This window comes from Cupressus sempervirens, chromosome 3 (genome assembly GCF_028749045.1).
Source record: "Cupressus sempervirens isolate cs-2001-9-10 chromosome 3, ASM2874904v1, whole genome shotgun sequence".
NCBI lineage: Eukaryota > Viridiplantae > Streptophyta > Pinopsida > Cupressales > Cupressaceae > Cupressus > Cupressus sempervirens.
Window position 1 is genome coordinate 67898148 of NC_143120.1, and position 19770 is coordinate 67917917.

Sequence of the window (19770 nt, forward strand, 5' to 3'; positions counted from 1 at the left end):
TCAACCTTTCGCAATTCCCATTTTCTAATAGTTACACCCATTTTCGATACACCCATTTTTAATAGTTACACTATATGACAAGTTTTCTATGAGGGGTGCTTGGGATCCTTTTTAAAGATTTTTTGAGAAGGGAGGTCCCACAAGATTTTTTGGGAAGCTACATTATTACTTGTAATAAAGATAGAATAAAGAAAGAAAAGAAGTAACATAGGACAGAATTAACATTTCACTGGTGAAAATATTCACTTACTTTTTCAGAGGCATCAACCTTCAACCTTCTGCAATTCCCATTTTCTAATAGTTACATCTATTCTCGATACACCCATTTTCTAATAGTTATACTAAATGACAAGTTTTCTATGAGGTATGCTTAGGATCTTTTTTAAAGATTTTTTGGGAAAGAAGGTTCCACAAGATTATTTGGGAAGCTACATGATTGCTTATAATAAAGACAGAATAAAGAAAGAAAAGAAGTAAGATAGGACAGAATTAAGTGAAAATATTCACTTGAGTTTTCGGCAGCATCAACCTTCAACCTTTCGCAATTCCCGGCGGAAACAGATCAAGATAATAAGAGCGAATCTCGCCCCATGATATTTATTTACCAAATCCTTGTGAAATTTCCGCGAAATTTCCTCCTCAGACCTGCCCTGTAGTTCACTGTGCGTCTCGAACTCGCAACCTAACTGGATCTTCTTGCGTTACTGCTTTCTTGAACGCCAGGTAAAAAAGCAAGACATTTTACTTCAAACTTCCACTTCTCCCGTTCATTTCAAAATTTCAGACAATCTGACAGGAAAAGAGCAGAATTCGATTGGGTTTGTGTGCTGGAAACAACTCTCCCCACATTTATTAAGTGTAGTAAAGGTGAAGGATAAAGGAAGGATTAACCGAAGAAGACGAAAGGAAAAGATGATTAATTCACTGATGAAACAAAATATTCACTTACCCTGACAGCATCGACAACCAAAGCAGATGAGGAAAACCAGATCAAATCTCACCTAATGAAAATTAATAGCAAATCTTTTGTCAGATTATTCAGCTCAGACTTCCTACTCTGTGTCTCGAACCCGAGATCTAAATTGATCTTTTGGCGTTACTGCCTACTTGAATACTATAAGAGAAGCAGAGCATTTTACTCCACTATTGATTTCAAGCACAACAGTTTACTTAAAACAAATTGACATAAAAAGCAAAAAGTTTGCTTGGTTTTGTAGACCGAACAACAAATCTTCCTAAATTTATTAATTGCAATAAAAGCGAAGAGTAAAGAATGGAGCAACTGATAAAGATGAAAGTAAAGTATAAACAATTCACTTACCTTTGCAGCATCGCCAGCCTCCAACCTCTCACAATTATGAAGAACATAAAGAAAACTATAGCAAATCTGCCTCCTGCAAATTATTACCAAATTCTTGTTCAATTTCAGAGATTATCCTGCTCAGACCCCGTAACCATCTCTGTGTTTCAAACACGAGATCTTTGCCACATACTCTATTACTAGCGCTGAAATTCCTGTACAAAACATAGCCGCATGGCCTTCAGAAACTCCACGGTCATGATCAGCGGATTCTTCTCTAAATTCGATGCAGCGCTTAAAAACCAAGCCATTGGCGCTGCATTTGCCTGAGAAGTAGTAACCCTAATAGAGGAGTCAGATCTAAAATACACAAGCAGAGGGCATCTGTAAAATATCCGGCTAATTTTCACGGCATCCCATCCGATCCGCCATTTTACAACATTATGTCTCAAAGCGTCCATCATTTTAGCAGCAGTTCTTCCAATTTAGGAAGGGTGGGTTTCGGATGGTCTCTGGGCAGTCAAGTCATTGGAAAATCCCAAACACACACACAGAAAGTCATTAGAATTGAAGTAATTGGCATCTTTTTAGATTACCGACCTTAAAAATACCGATCTATTTCAACTTAAAATAATAATATTAATTTTTAATGTTTTGGAAATATTTCTAGGTACAAAATATATGTTTTTATTGAATTCTTACAATTTAATTTGTTGAGAATTCTTAGACTTGTTTAGTTTCAAATTAAGTACAAATGTGTCAACAACTTTAATGAGCGCTATTTAAAAATAAATAAAAGATAGTCTCTCTTTTAGTTTTATTACGATAAATGATGTTAATTTAAAAATAGGTATAAAATAAATAATCATTTGTATATAACGATTGATTAATTTTTCTTACTTCAATCAATGAAATTTTTTATAATTAAGTTAATTCTTTGATAGTTTCCAATGTTTATATGTCAAATATTAATTTTTAAAATAATGAAAAATATTTTATTTTAGTTTGATTGGCTCATATTATTTAAGTCTTATAAGAATGGGTTTCCAAGAACCACTACTCTATATTAAGGACGAAATATATAAAATATTAAACACATAAGACTTATATCAAACTCATAAAATTTATCAAATAATTTTTCAGCTATAATAGTTACATATTATAAATTCATAAATATTTTTATGCTAGAAACTATTATTTAATATATGTAGTTTGAATGATAATTATTTTAAATTGAATAATTCAAAAAGAATAAATGAATTCTAACATTACACTTATATCCATTTTTTTAATTATAATTTTTTAAAAAATGATCATTCTTCAAATATTTAAATATGTATGAAGATAGTTTTTTTTAATTAAATTATATTAAATTAACATCATTACAACTCACTATTAAATTTGTGTTCTTAAACAAGCCACTATGTGGCACTTGTTTATCAATAAAAAGCATAAAGTTATATAAATACAAAAGTGCTTACCTTTTTCAATATTGAAATATTTTATTTGATATATTTTTTTAAAATTATTTTTATGAATTTAGTGACTGGAGATTTGCAATTTGGATTTTTTTAAAGGAATTGTTGATTTGGGCACATTATATTTGTGTCATACAATTATTAATCTTGGTATGCCAATTGGTTTGTTATTGATATGAATTATAATTATTTATAGTGTTATGATTTATGACTTGCATTAAGGATAATTTTTGTCAATAATACAATTACTATTTTATAACCAAACTTGATATATTTTTTGAGTCAATAATACAATTACTATCTTCATAAAGATTGAGTCAAGAGTAGAATAATTAAATTTAAATTAGGAAGACAAAGCCAAACTATCTAATTTGGCCTATGTTTTTTGTTGCAAAATGCAACCTAGTATAGACTAACATAGAAGATCTCAACAATCCAATCAATATCAACTGAGGCAAATCATATTAATATTCAGATATTAGGTTTTTCAATTGACCTAATAATAGATGGATATAAATTTAAATTATAATGATGATGGAAATCTAAAATTACTTTTTTTTTTTTTTTTAAAATATTGATAATTGATCTACTTTAACAAGGTTATGTTATTATATAAATTTGTGAAGTCTATTCTATCACTCCATCAAACTCTCCTCATTTCTTTTGTAATTGGTTAAATGATATTTCCATTTTGGTGAAATTATTGCTCTCTTATAACTATTTGTTCTAAATTGTTGTGTAATAATTAAATGATAATCAAAATAATAGTGTGATATCTATAAAAGTTTCAAGATTGTTAATTGCTAAAATTAATATCTTTACTTGATTTCAAAGTGAGAAAATTTGCAATGAGACCTAATCCATGTTTAAAATATCAGTATTTCAATTTTTTTAAAATTATGATTCTCAACCATTTGACGCCATCAACAACCTTCATTTGTTATTTATCATATATATTATTCAATTTTCATATTTGTTCATCTATGTCCACTAATAATGGCTTCATTTTAAGTTTGAATTTTTTGATTTGTTTAGCAAGTAATTTACATAATTGACTTTTTAAAATATTTTTTCCACAAAAATATTATGTTTTTCATGCTAGAAAAGAAAAGTTGGAAATTTTTAATTTATTTTACATCTTTGCTATATTCATCTCTAAATTTAAATATTAGAAATACAAAAATATGACATTTAATCATGTATGGTATTTTATTTTAAAAATTATATGGTCATATTAAATTTTGTTATAATATTTATTTTGGATTTTAGTATAAGTGAAGAACAAAAAAAATTCTACATAATTAGAATGCACGACTCTAGTCAAATTCAAACAACAATTAAAAATGATAAAATAATTTGCTAAAAGCAAAAATAGATCTCCAGAGGTGATTGTAAGAACTAGAGCCATATATACATTATATACTATATAATATATAAAGAGAAAGCCAAGATATATCTAGTCTTTAATTTTAAAACCTAAACCTTTGTAAGAAATTAGTCAACTTGATGTGAAATCTTTAACTAGTTATAAACCTTATATTAAAAATTTGTAACAATAGAATCTATAGTAAATTGAATGTAGTTTCTAAAATGTTAGCCCTTTTCCAATAAAAATAAAATTGTTGGTCAAATTTGGAATTTCAATACAAAAGTACAAAAATTTATGGAATTATAAGAAGTAGGCATATGTATGACTACCCTAATCACAATCAAATGATAATATTTAAAAAAATAAGATCTAAATATAGCAAGTAGACTCATACCCAGATGTGATACATATTATTTTATAATTTTATTCCAAGTAAGTAATTAATTTTGAATTTTCTGCTACAACATTTTCTGTAAATAGAGTTCAATTTTGGTTTAGTAATAATGTTATGGGATATTAGTTTACAAATTAGGATTTAAGTTGCTAATTTTTTTAACTAGACTTAAGATTAGATTTTAATTAGGTATTTACTTAGCTTGGAGTCCACCTCTATCTCTCCATCTACCTCTTGATTCTTTTCCTATCACTTACAATCACAATGTTCAATTTTCTCAGGTTTAAGGTTAATTTTTAATGTTTGTATTATGCTTAGAAGTTAGAATTAAACATTAAAGTTTGAAACCTAATCTCAAGTTATTTATTTAATCATGTATAGATTAATATTGTAGTTTTATTCCTTAATTTTTTTAAGTTTGGTTTGCTTCTATATGTGTATCTCTTGTTTTCTACAACTATTTCTCCCATTTATCTTCCTATTTATTTCTCTTTCAATATCTTCCTCTCTATCTATCTCTCTTTATCCATTTCATGTCCTCCATATATAAGGTACTCTATATTTCTATATATACTTATTTCTTCTTATATTCCTTTGACTTTTCCACTTATCTCTTTGTATGCATATCAATGTATACCTCAATATTCTTAACCATTTATGTAATGCCTACCACTAGTTTACCTTCATGTTATATTATTGAATCATTTTAGGCCAACTTTTATGGTTATGTGTTATGATTTACTGGTACATGGTTACTTAATTTGATTGATGCTAGTTCATACTTCATTTATATGTTTGATGAGCTACTTGCTACTCGATTATTTCATGTGTTCATGATTAGTCTTTTGATGATGATGCTTTGTATGTTTCATATAGTGATTTTAGCTATTTCATGATGACATTTAGATGGATGATGTACATATTATTTTTATAGTTACTTACCCCATACTTGCATGTGTATGGTGTACATATATTTTTTTACTTATGTATGATGTTTCTAATGTGGTTGGGGGAAAGAGTCGTAGTCACCCACTAGTTAGGATCTACATGATGTACCACTCCTCGCTATTGCCTATTTAGTTTAGATATATACACATGTACCACTCGCTATTGTTGCCTATTTAGTTTGTGTGTGTGTGTGTGTGTGTACATGTTTGGATTTTATGTAGATTGTAGGTACTAGGCATTGGCTTCCTTGAATTGCCAGGATGAGCATGCCCTATCGCATAATCTTAATGGTAAAGAGGGGAGATAGTTTTCAAGTGCAAATCCTAAACTAAGCCAATTGTCCTAAAAGAGAGGACAACAATTTGAGTTATTTACCCTCATGAATTTGTCAAGTGACGTGAATTTGAATTTTAACCCTTTAAGTTTGAATTTGTACTTTGTCTTTTAGATGGATTTTCTTATTTATTTTGTTGGTCTATTGTGATTTTAGTTATTATTAAATAAAATAAAGATATTATTAAATGATTTAATTTAACAAAATTCTTATAAAGAAAAATCAAATTTTAATTATATTTAATTAATTTCAAAATTAGTTAAATAGTGGAAATAAATTTAAATACTAAATCAAATGCCCAAATTTAGTGTAGTTATATATATTTTACTTTATAATAATTAATTAAGAAGTTTCATTTTAATAATGATCACTAAATATTATTACTAGTTAAATTAATAAATATACTTTCTAAATACATCTCATTATTTAATAGATGAAAGTGAGAAAATTTTAAATAAACTTTGTTTTAATTAAAACACAAAAGGTATGCACAAAAAATTAAATAAATTAAAATAATAAAAGAAAAGGATTTTGCATGTTCATGAAATCGAAAACCTAAGAGGAGAATATCCTTTATTAGGAGATTAGAGCTCATTTTCTACACACAAATGTTTGGAGGAGCAAGTTTTAGAAAGGGTTTCAGGAGATGAGAATCTTGCATTCTTTGAGCATCCATTAGATTTTAGCATTAGATCGAGGTAGAGACTTTGTTGAGTTTATTAAAATAAATACCATGTTCTTTCTCTATCTTCTTTGTGGCTATATACAAATCTTGTTATGGAAATTACAATTTTAGAATTGAAACCCTTGTTATATTTTTGGTTGTTCTTCAATGGTGAACCTTTTGTGAAACCAATTTGAAAACCCTTAATCAAAAGCTTGAAAATTTAGAAAATACTCCATGGATAGGGTTTGAGTCAAGAAAAAGACATTAATTTGAATACAAATTTAATGGTTAAAACTAGGTTCCCTATCAGATCTATACTAGAAAAGTATTAAAAAATATATAAATATTATTATCACAACAATAAAATTATTATTGTGGTAATAATAATTTTTTTGGCTAGGAAATTGTTTTCGGAAAATAAATTTTATGGAATTTTTTAATACAAAATAATATTATATTGGGTGGGTGGGGGCCATCACCCCACCCCTCTTCTCTTTCTCCTTCCTTCGTGTGTACTTCACTTCAATAGGTAAGGCTATTGTGCAATCAAGGACTATTGTGATAGCCGAGATTGCTGATGTAGCTAGACTACACACTAACCTTGGGATGTGCAGCTGTCACCTCTTAATTAGGGGTTTGATAATTGATTTTAATTTTTATTAAGTTTTTTTTTCTTTAAAAAATAGTAAAATATATGTATATAACTAGATAAATTATTATGTATTTTCATTAATTTAAACACTTTATATATATGATATTTAGTTTATAGTTTTTATAAATAAAAACAAATAATAGAATTAGTCTTTTAAATATTATTTAATTTAAACTTATTAAATATTATTAAAATAGCCTCTTTATCTTGTGAATTTGTTTTCATAAAAGGACGCTTTTCTAATAGCTATTTGACCATCGAAATAAGAGAACAATGCTTGATTATTAGAAAATTATGGTTTTAACTATGAAGATGAAAGTTTGAATTTGATCAAACTGAAATGGTCAATTTTATAAACTAAGAACATTAGCAAATAGGAAACTCCAATGTTACTCAAAATTGAATCTTAAGAGTATTATTATATAGAAAACTAGAATAACTAAGTAACTACACTTGTTTTGATTACCTAATGATGCATTATATTTTATTTTATGTTGGGGTTTGGGATAAGCTTTACATTTTGACAAGTTTAGGTATGTATACTAGAGGTTTGGGAGGTGTTTGATCTATGATGATGTTATGTATATATTATTTTCTCACAATCTTTTTATCCCAACCATTGTGATGCATTCATGTATTTCTGTGATGAGGTTTTTGATCAGCTATTTGTTAGTGCTTTCTAGTTGCTTGTATAAGATTGAGGTGAATAGTGTGATTTTTTTGGTGTAACCTATGAGGTCTCGTTTAGTTATCTATTGGTGCTTTCTAGTTGCTTGTATAGGATTGAGGTGAATATTGTGATTTTATGAGATATATATTTTATGAGCTTAGGGTAGGTTATCTATGTGTATGATGGAAAATTTCTTACAATGGATGCCAGGGCCTTAAAGAGTCTACCTAGGTAATCCATTGTAAGTTGTATTAATAAGTGATAACATTTCATTAAATGGGTTAAAATTAATTAATAAGAGTTAATTTTTTACCTTGCCCATGCCTTGAGTGTTAGTACAGGCTAGGATGAGAGTAGAGAGGATGCTTGGTTGTGACCTTGCCTCATTAGTATGCCTTGTCTATAAGAAAGGATACAAGATTCTACTTATTATTTTTCTATTCTCTTGCTCTTCATCTTGATGATGGATCATTGTGTGCGATCTGAAACATTGATGCAAAAAATTTAGACACAATCAAATTCCAGAAAAAAGTTTTGATATTACTAATGGATTGTGGAAACCAAATAACACTAAGGATACTGATGTCGCATAGAGTCACTAGGGGGTCAGAGTCCAAAGAGGCTTCTAGGGTAACTTAGAGTTGGCTCATGTGATGACACTTTCCCACATGCATATTGGGTTTCCTATGTGTCTTTTTTGCCTATGGGATTAGATGTTACATGTGTACTTGGTACCTTTGAGATAGATGTCTATTTGGATTCCTTGACCTATATTCTTGTTACGATCTTGGATTGTTATCCATTTGGGACTTGAGATTATCTCCTGAGCATGGTGGGAGTGGGCCATTTAGGTTCCACAATGTCAAGTGGTAATGTTTCTTATACCATTGAGATTCGATAGATGGATGTCATTGCTAGATGTACTTATGCAGTTGTTTCATTCTTTTGATCTTGTTATTTTTTTCTATGATCATATGTTGATTTATTGTACTTGATTATTGGAGATCTTATGAGATGTTGTACCTTATCATGATGTATATATTCTTTTCACATTTCATACCCTCTAACTTGTACAGAGGATGGTTATGCATGTTGGATTATGCCATGTGGTATATTATGTACTTGTGTATTATTTCATTTGATTTTGCACTTATGGTCATCCTATGACGTGGACTTTGTTATGTTTCTGATTTAATCTTATTAAAAATTATGTATGTGATTCAACATCATGGAACCCTTAAGAGATCTAACTGTTAATGTATTGCTTATGTATGTATTTGAGTTATTTCTTTAGCTATGTTATCTCTTGTTGTTTTAATCTTTTAATTCTTCTTTTTGGTAAACTTAGTTACATAATAGGTTAATTTCTTTTGCGATCCCTGGTGGGGCATTACAATCTATCTCTCTGCCTACTCTCCATATCTATCCCTATTCATTGTTATTAGTTTATATCAACATTTGTCCCTTGATACGTATATTCTCTCTCTCACACTCTATCCACCTTATCTAAATCTCTCTCACTCTTTCCACTCTTTTCCAATATCCTTTCTTTTCCCTATCTACAACTATGTAGTCTTGCCTACCCATCTTGAACTATCTCTCTCCATTTATCTTTGTCCTTCTCCATATCCATTCTCTCTATTTATTCTCTCTTTTCTTCCTCTCTATTCTCTCTCCTATTTCTAGCTATCTAAATCTAAATGTTAGGTTTATATATAAACCTAACATTAATTTTGAACTTGACCCTAACCCTTATATTACAAAATGATCTTATCTATAGTGTATAAATATTATTTTTAGAAAAAAAAAACACCAAAATATGTGAACATTTACAGTTTTAGCTTCATTTTATAATAATGTACATTTAGGTCCACAACAAATTATCACTTTGAGCTCCTCCATCTCTCTCTCTAGATTTTTTTAAAAAAAATTGTTTATAATTTATCTATATTAAAGAAAAAAATTCTAATTGTATGTACTAATCATGAGAAATTTTTTATATGTTATTTTTATATTAAAAATTATATAAATAGAAATAAAATTTAGATTAGCACCTTTCAAAACACTAATAAATTTGAAAAAAAAAAAGAATAATTAAGAAAAAAATTTCAAAAACTAAGAATTTAATTCATTTCATAAGAAATAGAAATATACAAAAACTTAATTTTTTTAGATTTTATGTAAAATTTTTAATTCTAATTCAATGTAAATAAATATTTTATTCTAATTTCATCTTTTTTAATACTCTTTTTCCATATTTAGGTAGAAATACATAAAAATCAATCTAAATAGAAATAAAAATTAGATAAGTATATTTTAAATAATTTTGTATTTGATTTTTAAATTTCAATTTCAAAAGATGCAAACAAGATTTAAATAAATAAATATATATGATATTTAAAACTAACAATTAATATATTCCCCCCCCCCCCCCCCCCCAATAATTTAAGAGAATGCTTGAAATAATTTCATGGATTTTTATTTAAATATTTAATTTAATTTCATGCATTCTAGTAAGGCTCATTCTAATTGCAGAACCTCTAGGCTAAAGCCTGTTGGCTAATTAGTTTTTCCTCCTATCGTTTCCTTGTAATAATTGCCCCTGCAAAACCAATGCCACATCAACCATCTCCATAAAATGAAAAAAATTCAACAAGAGTCAAAGTCTTTTGAATATTGACCAGTCAGCAAAATTAGTTGATTAACTATCATTAACTTTAACAAGAATGATACATATACATATATATGCTCAAATATATAGGAAACCATAATTTTGTTAGTAGAATACCAAGGTGTACCGATTATGTCAACCTTCTTGACATAAGATCAAGAACTTGTTTAAGAACTCATGGGATAGAACATTGTAGGAGTACTTTACCACCCTACCATGAAGTTGTTAAGCTTCCCCAAAATCTTTCCTGACGTGAAAGATACCCAGCCTAACAACAAGGAAGTCTAAACAAGTAAAACCAAGAGAAGTAATGGAATTGTGTAACACATAGTCAACATATCATTAAAAGATACCATCTACCCAAGGTTTATTATATTTGTATTAAAAAACCCACCTTTTAACCACTTTCCATCATGCTGTAGAATCCACTCCATATCAATCCAAGGATAATTTGGAGGTGTTTATATGTAATAAATGACATCATAATGCAAGAAATCTACAGAAGTTTGCCTATGATTAATAACATATAATGAATGAAATGTGAATAAAAGTGTATTCTTTTTTCCATATCTAACACATAGACTTTTCATTTTAACACAAGCTCTTAAGTGTTCACTCTACACATTTCTTAATGGTATTTTAAATATTGCAAGTGCAATGAATGCTATTATTGATATCTAGATTGTCATTATCCCCAAAATCTAGACAAGATTGGATTGCTGAAATCCATGATTATAATCATGTAAAACACACATATAATACATAGCTTGACCTAAACACTTAACATTAATTTACAACAGGAAGGTGGAAATAAAGGAAAACAAATACATCATATTCATTTCCTACCCTTTTCTAATAATTCACAAACAACACCCTTCTACACATTGTTAGGACATAATTATGGAAGATGTTAATGCAAATATATCTTCCCTTGAGTGATTTCATATGAAAGTAGATTTAACTCCACAATACTGCATATACATTGTTATCAGAACACATCACAAAAGAGTTCACAAGGAAATATGAAAAGATGCTCTTCCTCTAATATAAATACGTCATCTAGTCATTATACACGATGAAAACATTCATTAGGAGTAAGAAGAATCTTATGAAATGTAAAAGAATAGTTTATAAATACCAATCAGAATAATTACTAAACAATTTTTATTTGGTTCATTGCTTAGTTATTGATTCAAAAGTATACTTATAAGATGCGCTTTTGATGATTTTACAATCAAAGAATTAACCACTTATAGAACCCCAAACATAAGATAGTAATTAGACTAATCAAAATTTGAAGACAAGTATGTTTTGAAAATCAACCTATTTCAGAGTGTCTTATTCACTGTTTGTTCATAAGGATTTCTCATTTAGTAGATTGTAACAACTTAGTTTATACATAGTGTTTTGAGACTCTCTCTCTCTCTCTCTCTCTCTCTCTCTCTCTCTCATACCCCACTTTCAGGAAAAGAAATAAGTTATACCATTTTGAACCTTCCTGTTATTTCTCATGATGTAGTTTTTTTAAAGAGATAGACAGCTTCAGACAAGGAACTGACATACGACTCTAGGTAAAACAAGATCAACTTATAGAAATAGATGCAACTACCACTCGATTTTTCTGAACAGAGAAAGAAAACTAAGCCTATATCTTGAGAAGGAGAAACCAAGGGTTGCATAGATTTGGTCTGTATTTCTAGTGATACCAAATTCAAGAGAATCATGAATGGATTTGGCTGAACATTCTTGATCTTTGGAAGACCTTATGGCATTTTCTACAAGCCTAATTTTGTTCTAAGGGAAGAAGCAAATATCTGAACCCTTGTACATATGTTACATGACTCAAGAGGTTTAATGTAAAGAACAACACAACTTAACTCTACAATCACCATTCAATTTCTCATAGTTGCCCCAAACTATGAGGTGTTTAGGTTCAAATCAATGTTCTAACTAGTTTCAACTTTACTAAATAATTTCTAAACTATCAATCTTCCTCTTATTTGTTATAGTAAAAAAAAATGAGCTTGAAATTTTGCACTAGGATTTTCTACTACTAGAACCAGAGCCTTTTTAAGAAGCTATTCATTATGTACACGAGATCTAAGAAAAGAAAGGAAATGAAAAACTTGGAAGTTATACATAAAAACAAGAAATGAACCTAATTGGGTTTTGGTCACTTGTGAAATGCTTCTTCTCCAGCTGCTAATGTAGAGTATTTCCAATCTACCTATGTTTTGGTTCCTCCTTTTTAGCTCCTTTCACCCTTCCCTTGTTACCATGTCCAATACTCACTGTTCTATAATATTGCATACCGCCAAAAGAAGAATGCAGTTTGGCATTTGGATCCACTTCCCATAGGAAGGAAGAGGGGAAACTTTTGAAGGACTTCCCTAAATTAATGAGGGAGAAGATGGTTATCATATGGTTGCCGAGAAACTTGGTGTTATTGGCCCCCCAACCTTCTACAAAATTGGTAATTAATAACTACTTTCTCAATAATTCCCACGTATAAAGATTTCCTAAAAAAAATCTAGGTGGTAATTAATAGCACTGATAAAATTTGGGAATAATATAGTGGGTTTGTGACATCCTTCCTCAATTAGAAAATGCATCGTCTCGATGCAATATGCAAGAAATCACAATTGTATAATTTCAAGAATTCCATATTGTAATGATCGATATCTAACTTCTATTATTCATAACAATTCTATCAGTAGAATTGACTTACATTTACTAAAATAAGTTCAAAATTTGAGTTCGTTAAATGAAACCTACATTTCATTAATACATTAACTCTCATGGAACTATCTCTTTAGAGACATATTAACACATAGTTAAAGTAATGAGTTTAGAGAAAATGACACAAATTTTATATAAGCATGTATATAAGCAATAATTTGAAGAACATTTTCTATGTGTGAGTGTATGAATTCCATTACCATCCTTTAGTTTTACAGGGTTAGAAGTACCTCTCTTCGACAATATTCCCCCTATCTTATAATGTGTCATTCCCTCTATTGCATTACAGGAACAACACCAAAATATTAGTCCATAATATATAAAAAATCAATCAAATACCCAAGGAATATCAAATCAATTACTTCCTTATCTCAAGAAGTCTCAAAATTAAGTAACATATTACCTTAAAATCACATGGTACCAAAAACATACCTATGCTTACTTATCATAGCTTGGCATCAACTAGATTTGACCTCACCATTAGGTACTTCATAGCCACTTCTTGTCATACTTATACATGTACACTTACAATACCCTTAGCTCATTCCTAATTTCAATACCTCAGAAACATAAATATTCAATATAAATATTAGGGGTCAATATTTTCCTTTAAACCCATCTATAATCACACCCAGATCATGAGTGACAAAATTTATCAACTATACATACCATATGTACCAGCTAGCATGTGGTGCTCACTAAGTGAGTACTCATCCACATCAATAGGTTAGTATCCACAAAACATAATCAAGTGATGCAATCCCATTACATCTAATTCATCATCATTTGATTCATCATGAAATATAATGGCATGCACATATAACATCATCAATGTAATAATTAACATTTAATCATCATTATGCATCTAAATGCTTGCTAAAGTTTCCATACAACATTATTACATCATAATGCATCATATAGCTCCAAATTAACACATACATTCAACCAATATAATAGAAGTGTCAATGATAGAATGTCACACAATCAAGTAACATTGACCCAAGTTTTACATCAATAGATAATTTTACCAAATCCCAAAAACACATGTCAACCAAAGGATCTAAGTTGGATGCATAATAGCTAAGTCTATGTCAAACACCATATCAACTAGGAGTCAAATAGATAACTCAAGATGACCAAATCGTTGATCATCATTCATTGACCAAGTTGACTAAATAAAATGAGTCAAAAAATTTCTATAAGTCGAAGTCACTTGCATGGTGGATCATCACATATACATAACACCAATGCAAAAATTTATCAAAAATTGATAAAAAGAGGGATCTATACATACCCTTTTGCATTCTCATAGGGAAACCACATATCCATACACTTGCCACATAGGCCAAAAAGTTAAATTAAGTTAGTCCAAAATTGACTACACATAGTTAAATCAACAACTATAAGCAATATCTTCCAATTAATTATGCAACTTCATTCTAGTTTCCAACTTATATGTCAAAATGATAGACATAATAATAATTACATTTCATAAACCAACTATCGACCAAATTTCCAAGTACAACATATCATCACATGAATATTCCATACATGAATATACTAAATAAAGTGACCTACATGTCAAACTATATTTCATCATATGTAAGAACCATGTCCTACTAAACAATTGCCACATTATCAATTGCAAGAATACATAAAACAATCAAGAAAAATCCTAGTTTGAATAGTCAACAACTATTTCATTCACCATGTTCACAAGTTATAAAATAATTATTTATTTAAGAAGGGTAACACATGACTTTACCTAGGGATGTTGATCTACACATCATCCATCCATCAAATGCATGAGTTAATAAATATACGAAGTATAATTTAAAGCATCATACCTCAATATGCATCATAGAAATGTTGACCTACATGTTGGACATGGAACAACAAGCACATCATACAAGTGCAATGTCATCTACCATATGATCAGTATCATTAAGTAAATCATCTAAGTATGCTCACTAATCACCTGCAAAGATTAGTAAATCCAATTTTTATTAATTTAGTGAACTAAGGCCCTTAAGCCTATCTTGTCACCATAGTGTGCTTAACCAACATATAAACACAACTTGTGATGTATGACCTTCACACCATTCAATCATCACATAAAATATGGTTGAATTACTTTCCTGACCAACCATAAAGCCTTACACTTCCATGGGGTTCTACCTAACACATAGAATGCCCAACCCTACGATGCCCAAATAATACAAAATGTACTTCCTTGGGATCCTACCTAACACATAGAATTCCCAGTCTAGCAATGCCTTCACAATACCATAGGTACTTTCTACGGAATCCATGACAATGTGCAATAGTGCAAAAAAAAGCAAGAGGTATCTAGTGTAGCCATGAAATATACTACTTCCCACATATGTCCAAGTAGTCATAATCATAGATGTGCTAGAGAGATGAAAGAAGGGCAACATAGCTTTGGCCAAATCATTTTTGTAGTGCCAATATTACATTGGTAGGTGGAGTGGAAAATGAAAGCATCACTTCTACCCTTCCCTATTTGTCCACATTTCGCCCAAGCCAAAAGTGTAAGCTTTCCAAAATAAAATAAAAAATTAAAAAGGAATAATGACATGTTCTTTACAATCTACTCCCTTATACATCCTATCAATGCTCTATCATAAACATCATAGATGACATCACTTCCAAATCATTGGAGTAGAATCATAAAAAATATGCACACACACCCTAGCCACCTCAAGATCAAAGAAATCTTGAAAAAAAGATTCATAATTCTCAAGTCAAAGTCCAAAAAGGAGATATGAAACCAAAATAAAAGTGAAACAAGAGTCACAGTAAAAAGGTCACATAAGAAATTGGTGGCTCGGCGGTTACAAAGAACATAAAATTTCAAGCTAGTCCTTCATCACATCCAAGTTCATGAAATTGAACATAATAAAATGAAAACCCAATTTACTTAAAGCATAATGTCTCTCACTAGTCACCAAGAGGAGTAGATGTTTAATGATACCTTGCATCCAAGGTTTGCTAAGAACATAACCAAACTTCACACGCATCACATGCAATTTATCTTGATAATCAAGTATTTGAAACATGCAATACCTTTTCAAATGAAATACATGTTCTTCCTATTTATTATATTAGGTTAATCAATGAACCTCATGAATTTGGCATAAAATAGAGATAAATTCTTGCACCACATGTGCATCACATGTCATTTACATAATAAAAAGACATTTTTCATTGCTATCACAAACCAAATCTTCATTTGGTAGGCTCCCATAGCCTAGTGTAAAAGTCAACCATCCTTTAACCATCTCTATAGTTCAAATTCAATACACCAATATGCATATCATACCATCACATTGTTTAAAGTAAATATAATTATAAACATATGAGGTATTCAATTTACTAGTCATTCCATAAAATTTCCATTTTGACAATCTTTAAAGGAATCCAATGTTTAAATCACAATCATGAAATTCATAAGGAACATCATATCCTTCTATGTCAAAAGTAACCATAGCTAAAAGACACGATATGCAACCCATGTCATCATCTCATACAACATAAAGTAAACTAGTTGACTTACAGTTGTATGTCTAGCATAGTGAACTCAAGGCCCAAGTGTGAAACCAAGAGCTTTGATACCATATTTAATGATTGTCCCTGCAAAACCAATGCCACATGAACCATCTCTATAAAATGTGGAAAATTCAATGAGATTCAATGTCTTTTGAATATTGACCAGTCATCAAAATTAGTTGATTAACTATCATTAACTTTAACAAGAATGGTACATATAGATATATATATGCTCAAATCTATAAGAAACCATAATTTCATCACAAGAATACTGAGGTGTACAAATTATGTCGACCTTGTTGATAGAAGCTCAAAAGCCTATTTAAAAACACATGGGCGAGAAAATTGTAGGAGTGCTTTGCCACCCTAGCATGACATTGTTACGCTTCCCTTGAATCATTCCTTATATGAAAGATACCCAACTTGGCAATGAGGAAGTCTAAACAAGTAAAACCAAGAGAAGTAATGGAATTGTGTAACACATAGTCAACAATATCATTAGAAGATACCATCTACCCAAGGTTTATTATATTTGTATAAAAAAAACCACCTTTTAACCACTTTCCACCATGCTATATAATCCACTCCATATCAATCCAAGGATAATTTAGAGGTGTTTATATGTAATAAAAGACATCATAGTACAAGAAATCTATAGAAGTTTTCCCATGATTAATGACATATAATGAATGAAATGTGAATAAAAGTGTATTCTATTTTCCATATCTAACACATAGACTTTTCATTTTAACACAAGCTCTTAAGTGTTCACTCTACACATTTTTATTGGTCTTATGTGAGATCCAAGATTGGATTGGTGAGATCCACAATTATAATCATGTGAAACACACATGCAATACAGAGCTTGACCCAAAAACTTAACATTAATTTACAATAGGAAGGTGGAAACAAAGGAAAACAAATACATCATATTTATTTCTTACCCTTTCCTAATAGTTCACAAACAACACCCCTCTACACATTGTTAGGACATAATTTTGGAAGATGTCAATGGAAATATATCTTCCCTTGAGCAATTTCATATGAAAGTAGATTTAACTCCACAATACTTCACATACATTGTTAGCAAAACACATCATAAAAGATTCACAAGAAAATATGAAAAGATGCTTTTCCTCTAATATAAATATCTCATCTAGTCACTCTACACAATGAAAACATTTCTTAAGAGTAAGGAGAATCTTAAGCAATGTAAAATAGTAATTTATAAATACCAATCACAATAATTACTATATAATTGTTACTTAGTTCATTGTTTAGTTAATACTTCCAAAGTATACTTATAAGATGCAATTTTGATGATTTTACAATTAATGAATTAACTATTTATAGAACCCCAAAATAAGATAGCAATTAGAATGATCAAAATTTGAATACAAGTATGTTTTGACAAGTAACCTATTTCAAAGCATCTTATTCACTATCTGTTAATAGGGATTTCTCATTTAGTAGATTGTAACAACTCAGTTTATATACAATATTCTGAGCTTAATACTCTCTCTCTCTCTCTCTCTCTATATATATATATATATATATATATATATATATATATATATATATATATATATATATATATATATATATATATATATATATATATATATATATATATATATAGACAGACACAGACATAGACACACATACATACATACATATATACATATACATACATACATATATATATATATATATATACACATATATATATATACATATATATATACATATATACATACATATATATATACACACATATACACATACACACACATATATATATACACATACACACACATATATATAGACACATACACACACACATATACATACATACATACATACATACATACATACATACATACATACATACTCTATCTCATACCCCACTTTCAGGTGAAGACATAAGTTATACCATTTCGAGCCCTCTTGTTATTTCTCATGATGTAGTTTTTTTTTATGGAATAGACAACTTTAGACAAGACAAGGAACTGACATATGACACTAGATGAAACAAGATCAGCTTATAGAAATAGTGTGACTACAATCGGATTTGTCCCAACAAAGGAAGAAAACTAAGCATAGATCTTGAGAAGGAGAAACCAAGGGTTGCACAGATTTGGTTTGTACTTCTAGCGATACCAAATTCAAGAGAATCATGATCGGATTTGGCTGAACATTCCCAATCTTTGGAAGATCTTATGGCATTCTCTGCAAGCTTGATTTTGTTGTAATGGAAGAAGAAAATATCTAAGCCCTTGTACATACGTTACATGAGTAAAGGGATTTAATGTAAAGAACAACACAACTTAACTCTACAATCACTGTTCAATTTCTTCTAGCCGCCCCAAACTATGAAGTGTTTAGGTTTAAATGAAAATTCCAACTAGTTTCAAGTTTTCTAAATAATTTCTAAACTATCAATATTCCTCTTATTCATTATAGTAAAAGAAAAATGAGCTTGAAATTTCCCATTAGGATTTTCTACTACTAGAACTTGAGCCTTTTTAAAAATCTATTCATTATGTCCATGAGATCTAAGCAAAGCAAGGAAATGAAAAACTTGGAAGTTATACATAAAAAAAAGAAAGGAACCTAATTGGGTTTTAGTTGCTTGTCGAATGCTCCTTCTCCAGCTACTAATGGAGAGGATTCCCAATCTACCCATGTTTTGGTTCCTCCTTTTGAGCTCCTTTCGCCCTTCCCTTGTTACCCTATCCAAGACTTGTCATTCTATAATATTGCATACCACCAAAAGAAGAATGGAGTCTAGCCTTTGGATCCACTTCCCATAGGAAGGAAGAGGGGAAACTTTTGAAGGACTTCCTTGAATGAATAAGGGAGGAGATGGTTATCATATTGTTGCTCAGAAAGTTGGTGTTATTGGCCCCCCTAATCTTCTACAAAATTGGCAACTTAATAACTACTTTCTCAATAATTCCCATGTATAAATATTTCCT

General features: G+C 29.7%; 1 long non-coding RNA gene across 2 annotated transcripts; it reads right to left on the reverse strand.

Annotated features, from left to right (window-relative positions):
- Positions 1-203: 203 nt before the first annotated feature.
- LOC149564821 (uncharacterized) lies at positions 204-1852 on the reverse strand. Of its 2 annotated transcripts, none has more exons than XR_016361453.1 (3): positions 1322-1852; positions 950-1001; positions 204-789 (listed from the first exon to the last, which is right to left on the reverse strand). It is a non-coding gene; the product is annotated as an uncharacterized LOC149564821 (long non-coding RNA). The 2 variants fall into 2 exon arrangements; XR_016361454.1 differs by having other exon boundaries at positions 354-827.
- Between the last annotated feature and the right edge of the window lie 17918 nt (positions 1853-19770).